This window comes from Cyprinus carpio, chromosome B3 (genome assembly GCF_018340385.1).
Source record: "Cyprinus carpio isolate SPL01 chromosome B3, ASM1834038v1, whole genome shotgun sequence".
In the NCBI taxonomy this organism is placed as follows: domain Eukaryota; kingdom Metazoa; phylum Chordata; class Actinopteri; order Cypriniformes; family Cyprinidae; genus Cyprinus; species Cyprinus carpio.
This window is the reverse complement of record NC_056599.1, coordinates 30,034,446-30,041,781: the sequence shown is the minus strand read 5'-3', so window position 1 is coordinate 30,041,781 and position 7,336 is coordinate 30,034,446. Positions and strand designations below refer to the sequence as shown.

The 7,336-nt window shown below is 35.0% G+C and overlaps 1 pseudogene; it reads left to right on the top strand.

Moving 5' to 3' along the window:
- Nucleotides 1-1,930: 1,930 nt before the first annotated feature.
- Nucleotides 1,931-6,508, top strand: LOC109078392 (annotated as a pseudogene).
- Nucleotides 6,509-7,336: the final 828 nt, after the last annotated feature.

The following is a 7,336-nucleotide window of genomic DNA, read 5'->3' as shown; positions in this document are numbered from 1 at the left end:
GTTGCCCTGCATCACATTTTGTCATCAGTCAACTGTATGAAATTTAAGATGATGTACAGGTCTGGGGGCGGGGCCAGTGCGTTAACTGCGTTAAAATATTTTAATCGTGTTATTATTATTATTATTATTATTATTTGATTGTGCAGAGGACTCATCTTTTTTTTTTTTTTTTTCTTTTTTTTTTTTTTCACTTGTGTCAAGATTACTTAATGTATTTCTTTTTTTAACAATCAACAACACACAAATTTATTAGACAACATTACTAAATTAATTTATTTTTTAAACATTTAAGCATATACTAAAATACCACATTAACCAATTCACTTGCAGGGTGATTTTAGGCAAAATTTATCTTTTTTGTGCATGCATTTAAGAGGGGTACCACATGTACCAATTCTTTGGCAATTTTAAAGGTTTTTATTAAATATTATTTCTTGATTTTTTTCAGCACATGTAGTCAGAGTTACAGAAAAATAAGGATAAAATAACAAATAAGGAGATTGTTTTATTTATTTTAATCAGGTTTGTTAAAAGTGTGATTGAATGAAGTTAGTTCATTTGTGCAACGATGTGTTTGCTATAACAATGAAAGTCCAGTTACTTACTCCCGCATAATAATAATAAAAAGTGTATAAACAAGTCAAAAACACGATCTGGATGCAATCCTCATTTAAATCTTAACTCCTGACGAAACAAAATTCAGTAGCAGAATTCAATGGATGTAAAATTATCAAGTCACATGTGACAAAGTTTATTTAACTTAACAGAAAAAAAAACAAAAAAACATGGTAGCACAGTGACACAATGAACCACCAGTGACATACATAAGACCAAAGATCCATATTCTTCAACTATAATTATTAGATGAGACTAAATTGTTACATTACAATTACAATTGTTACTAAAGCAGTTAGTAAAAGAACATGAACCGTTCCGAACTGTCCTGATACTTAATAAACTGATCTTCACTGGTACCTTAACATGATTATGCGAGTACACGTAGTTTTGAGGTACCCATAAGGAAGGTAACACCGCAGTGACTGCCAATTTTCATTAACGAAACATGAAAAATGCATTTTGACCAAATGTCCTTCTGCATGGTATCAAACACTTCAAGGCGCGTTTAAGTAGTTTAATTCATTTGTGTTCTAGTTTTTTATAAATACCTAAAAAAAAAAAAAACTTAAAACTCATTTGTGTTCTAGTTTTTTATAATTCCCTAATAATAAAGTATAGGTCATACAGTGACTTCAGGAAAAGCTTCTTATGAAATCATGAGATAGCTAAATGAGAAAAGATCTGATAACTGAATAGAGACAGTGGGCTTATCATGGGCCTTTTTTTCATAGATCTTCAGGAAATAGGAAGAAGGAAGTCATCAGCGTGATTTTTATTTCAAAATGAATTATTTTTGTTAAACGGTAACACCAGTGACACAACTCCAGGGGACCACTACTTTCATTATATACTTTATCAAATTTATTTGGCATTTTATTAATTTTTTTATGTCATTTACATCATATATTTGATCATTATGAATACATTCTTGTATTTTAGATGGTAGAAAAACCTGTTTTTGACCTCAAAATAAAGCACTTGGCTGTGGGGACAAGCATCTTTGTGGTGCTTGGAATTCTTTATAATTAATTAAAAACAAATATTGCCACATTGATGGCTCAAGAAGGTGTAATTGTTCAAATAAAACATTATTTTATTTTAAAATATAAAAACAATTGTAATCCTAAAGTGTAATATTTCTGTAAAGGCTAGGGACAGAAAAATGGACCTTTCCATATTAGTATTTTATAGCATGTTATACTTTTTTAATATGTGTTAGACCATGTATCCAGAAGATCGATATAAACTCTAAAACTACGATTTTTTTTTTTTTTTTTTTTTTTTTTTTTTTTTTTTTTTTTTAGTTTTCGGAGGTATTTTAATCACATTCACGTGATGTTAAGTAACAAAGACTGTAATGACAGTATTTAGATGATTCTGATTGGTCTCTGCGTTACTGTGGCTAACTGGCTGTAATAAAATGAGGGAGGAACCGACAGATTATTCACTTAGGCTACGTGTAAATGATATGGTGTTACTCATGGCACAATTCTTCATGCAGATGTGAAAAATGTACCTGAAATAGTACACAAGACAGGTGAAAGGTTCACACGACTCGTGGTACAGTAGTCGTTGTCGTAATGCTATGATCTGGCGCAAAGTCCATAGTCACGACTGGTTTGAAACCTGCTGTACGTTCACGTATACTGTCAGCTTGAACCTGTCTGGCGATTCTTCTCTCATTGCTCCCGTTTTAAACGAGGATTTATTTAAACTGGATGTTTTTATGCGCCAACACCCTCATAAACTTTAAAACTTGTGCAAAAATCATATTTTGTCTCCATTTTGACGTTCGCCTTGAACACTTGGCCATGTGCATGCCTTTATGCGAGTTGATATTGCTTTGACGAGCAGGTAAGTTATAAGCAACTGTTTCTGAGTGATGCATCAATATCTGAAAGAAGGAAAAGCAGGTGTGTGTGTGTGTGTGTGTGTGTGTGTGTGTGAGAGAGAGAGATAATGTGATTTCTAGGGACACACACACACACGTAGTACTACACAAGCAGCGTTGTAGGTGAGAGGTAAGTTCTTCTCATTTGCCATTTGTTATTCAAATATGCTACGATACCGTACAAAAGTTTCAGTCGTTAAGACTGTTTAAATATTTTTGAAAGAGGTCTCTTATTTGCTCACTTGCTCTTTTATTTTTATTGAAATTAAATGTAATGCATTAACAGTGTCATATGGTCCTCCAGAAACCACTAAAAAACTTTTATTAGAACGTTTAATCATTTATTTTAAATTCGTGTCCTTGCTAAATGAAAATATATAGGCTATTTAATTAAAATAATAAATAAATCTCACTGACCCTAATCTTTTGAACGGTAGTACGAACATGTAAGTTAAGTTATGCGTTGCTTGTTTCTGTTTCTTTTGCTTATTTCGTTGTCTCTTTCCTCAAAGATAAGATTTTTTACTACTTTTACCATCTTAGGTTTATTTTCTTAAACTGAACACTTTGTTCTTCTTCTTCTTCTTCTTTTTTTTTTTTTTTTTTTTGCTGTAATCACTACAGCTAGCATGCTAAAATCACTTCAGTTGTGATTGTGATATTTCTGTAGTTTTTTCTCACTCTATTATATTTTGCATGTCAAATGTTTATTTGTGGACATTTTAGTCTGTTTAGTAAGCTCACAGAAATTACAGACAGTCCAAATATGGATGATCAGCTCTTTTGACATATGGTTGTGTTTGACGTCAGTGCTGGTATAAAAAACCCTTTGCATTTGCCCTGAATTAAGATTATTTTATAATAATTGTCATAAAAAGTGTTTTACATGATTTTAAACATCTGTTCTTAGTGGTAGGAACAAGTTCCACTAGAGTCATGAAAAAAAAAAAAACCAACTTATAAAAGGGAGTGTCATTCTACTGCTGGCCTGAGAAAATAATGCATGGGAGATGGACAGCGATATTAATTCCCAGTGAAGCAGTAAACCGTAGTCTCAATATCTGCATACCAGTCTTTGACATTTGAAGGAAAACTGGCAGATGTACAGCTTGAAAAATGCTGTAAGGGAATTTGGTTTTGAGGCTTTAATAGTCAGAAAAGTAAGAAGACTCTCTTTCATATTCTGTGGGGTTTTTTTTAGTAAAGAATAAAATTCAAGATGACTTTCAACACCACTATAACCAGGACAGGTGTATGGGGGAAAACATGACACTCCCTTAAACACTATGTGATATATCTTATATTGGTGGGGTTGTAAAAATCTAAGCAGATACTTCCTAACGCTGTTTATCTAGAGTTGACTTCTGATTCATAGGTTCCCTATGTATAATCCGTAATACACAATTATTGCTCCATATATAAATGTATATAATTCATAATTTGTAATAATTGCCTTGACACTTTTCTGTGCCTTGGTCGAATATCCTGTGAAGACTTTATAGCGAACTGTTCAGTCATTGAAATGTTTGCTAGGTCACAGTGAAAATTATACATGCTAATAAATGTGTGTTTACATGTAAAGAGACACTTGGTCTTTCTACAGGTGATCTGATTGGTCCATCATGTGGGCTTGGGCATTACTTCCCGTCACCCTGGCAGTGTTTGGGACTATTGGGATGTGGGTTGTGTGAGTATTACTTCATGTTTCTCTCACTCTTTTCAAAATATTTCTCTCACCCTTTTTAATATCTTCAATATCTTTTCAGTATCAATACAAAATATTTGTTTATTTGACTCTTTCTGCACTTGTTTGTGTGCAGGTATGCCATAGCTGTTTCTAATAACACTGTTAATATAACCGAAGAATTCCCTTTCATCAGGTACGTATCTTAAATTAGACTTAGTCAGGGTAGCGCCATGTATAATGTTCAACAGGAATGAAAACGAGGCCATGTGGGATAGTGTGTTCAATATTTAATTTTTATTTTAGCTAAAAATAAGCCTCTATCTAACATTAATGGATCTCAGCTTCCTCAAGAAGTGTTTACTTATGATTTTAACTAAAGCGTTGAGTGATTAACTGTGTGTCTGTAAGGTGTTCCAGAGCTAGAAAGGCATAAATGGATGTGAATTTGAAAATATGACATTGGAAATGAATGAATATTGTTTCCTCCAGCACATGTGGCTCATACAACCCCCAGAGCTGCCTGTTTTCTCAGATCTGCAACATATGCAGTGTGTTGGGTGAGTGCTCTCATCTTATGTATTTGGAAAATTCCCACATACACTACACCCTCTGTGAAAACTCTCTCTCTCCACATACCCTTGTATATTCACAAAAACATATCACAACATCCCCGATATTTGTTCTTCGTCTCATTTAATTAAACACGGCCGGTTTGGTGCTTGGCTTCATCTCTAGCATTGGGATTTCCATTCTAGGAAACTTCCAGGTACAGTATATAGACTACAAACAAATGGAAGGTACTTGATAACTTGTAAATTGTGTTGTGCTTATTTGTGTTTGCTTTTGCATTATTAGCAATCTGTAGTGATGGGGGTTCATCTGTTTGGGGCGCTCGTGGCCTTCTTCCTGGGTCTGGTTTATTTCTGGATCCAGGCGTGGCTTTCGTACTACAGCCCGCTGTCACATGACCGCAGGTGGGTGGTGCCAGTGCGCATCATCCTCTGCAGCCTGTGTACTTGTTTGGTCATCTGCAGTATCCTTCAGCTCCAAAAGATGATAAAACTTCATAAATACAGAGTTCTGGCATGAAACTGTAGATGGCATAGTCCAGTAGGTCTTACCCAATCTGACCTGATGACGTCATTATCACATGGCACAGCTGATTGGTTCTCTGCTGTATCGGTAGCCAATGAGCTCACTGCTCAGCATTCAAATATATGACTAGTGCTTGCTGTAGCAGTGCAGCTTGCTTTAGAAACCCTCCACCTTCCCCAGCTCCACCTGTATAGATCTGCTACGAGGTGATTCATGTATGCTATATGGGGGTTATTTCATGTGTCATATTTCAGCAGCAATATTTCTTACATGCTCACAGTGTCACATGTTGTGACTGTATTAGCAGTAGCAAGTGTCTGTACTTGCTCTGCCGCAGCAGCAGCAGCAGTGTAGCAGATCTATAAATACAATACGCCAAGACCAAATACATTAACATTGTCATGTACATTACCATGCCAATCCCTCTTGAGAGTTGTCATGACAGAACTCTTTTTAGTTATGAAATGAATGCATTTTCACTTCATATTATTATAAGTTTTAATTGTGTTGTCCTTAACCTTATGTCTTCTCAGTGTTTGTTCTGTTTAAAACAACATTACTTCCTTAAGAAGCTACAATATATTAGTCTCCTCTCATCATTTTTTTTTTTGCTCTCTTTGCGATTTTTGCAGCAGAGTTCAGACACATTGACTGCCACAAGCTCACTGTACAGAACAAGGAAAGGAAAAGCACCGGTGACGCTAATGGTGTGTGGACAATACAGGAGATTCACTAAGGAACATCTGGCAAGTTGTGGCTGTGTGGTAATCAGACAGATACGTACAAGTTGAACAAACTCGCCATTCAATGTGGAGACAATAAGCTATAACCTGCACAACTCTGCTAAATGCACTGAAACACACATAAAACACAGTCAAATCCACATTTTCAATATAAATTATATGTTGCAGAAATGCTATGGTAAATTCATGAGCATATTGTTTACTTGACATTTACATGATGTTAAATTATAGTTTATAATTAAATATGTGTTTTATCAGTGTAGTTTTCCAGTAGACTATGTCAGTGAACAAACAATTATACTTCATCCTGGATCTCTTTGGTCTGTTTTGTAGTGTTAAAGACTTTGTTTGCATAATGTTGTTAAAAATATTCTGTTATAAATACCTGTTATTGAATATGAATAATTTTGACTTCACAATTGCTAAGTAATAGTCTACAAATTGAAATAAATAAGATGGTATGGTGGTCTTTAACATTTTCAGTAATTCTGTTATAGTAGGCCTGTAGGGCTTCTCTGGTGTAGTAGGATTTTCCAACTAGTTTTACAGGGGAGATCAAAATTAGAAAACAAGGTCACTGCTTAGTCCTATTTAAAGCTATCCTAACAGGAGTAGAAAGGCAGTTTTTGAAGCATATTTCAAAAATTAATTGTATTCTGCAGCACAGTATAAAAACTTCCATGTAAGACAAATGCATGAGAATACAAGATAATGCAGAGACTCTCAATAGGGAATCGGTTCAACACTGCAGCTGGAATTGCTTGCCAGTTCAGGGATGAACAGGGTCTGTATTGGCATATAGTGCCTTGACATATAAGAGAAGTCGGACTGAAAGTGCACACTGCAGTGAACAAATCTCATATCAGCAGGAAGAATCAAAAGGTACAGCTCACCTTTGCTGAGGAGTTTGTTGTGTGGAGAGAAGAAATAGTCCAACGTTCACTGTAGTGTTGAGAGCAAGTTTAATGTAGTTGGGTCTGATGGGAAACATTTTGTACAGCACCAAACTGGGGAAAGACAAATACAGCTACATGGCAAGATAAATGCAAATGTTTATCAGAACCTCCTTCAGCAACATGCAGTTCCTTCCCTGCAAACATTTCCCAATCAGCCTGCAATTTTCATTCAGGACAATGCCTCTGTCGCACTGCAAAATGGGTAAAGCAGTTCTTTGAAGCTGAAAACACTGAAATAATGAAATGGCCTGCCCATAGTTCTAACTAAAAAATCCTGACTAAAAAATCTCTGGAAAATCCTTGGTGATAAAGTTATGACTAAGAAACCCACTAGAGTTGCCAAACT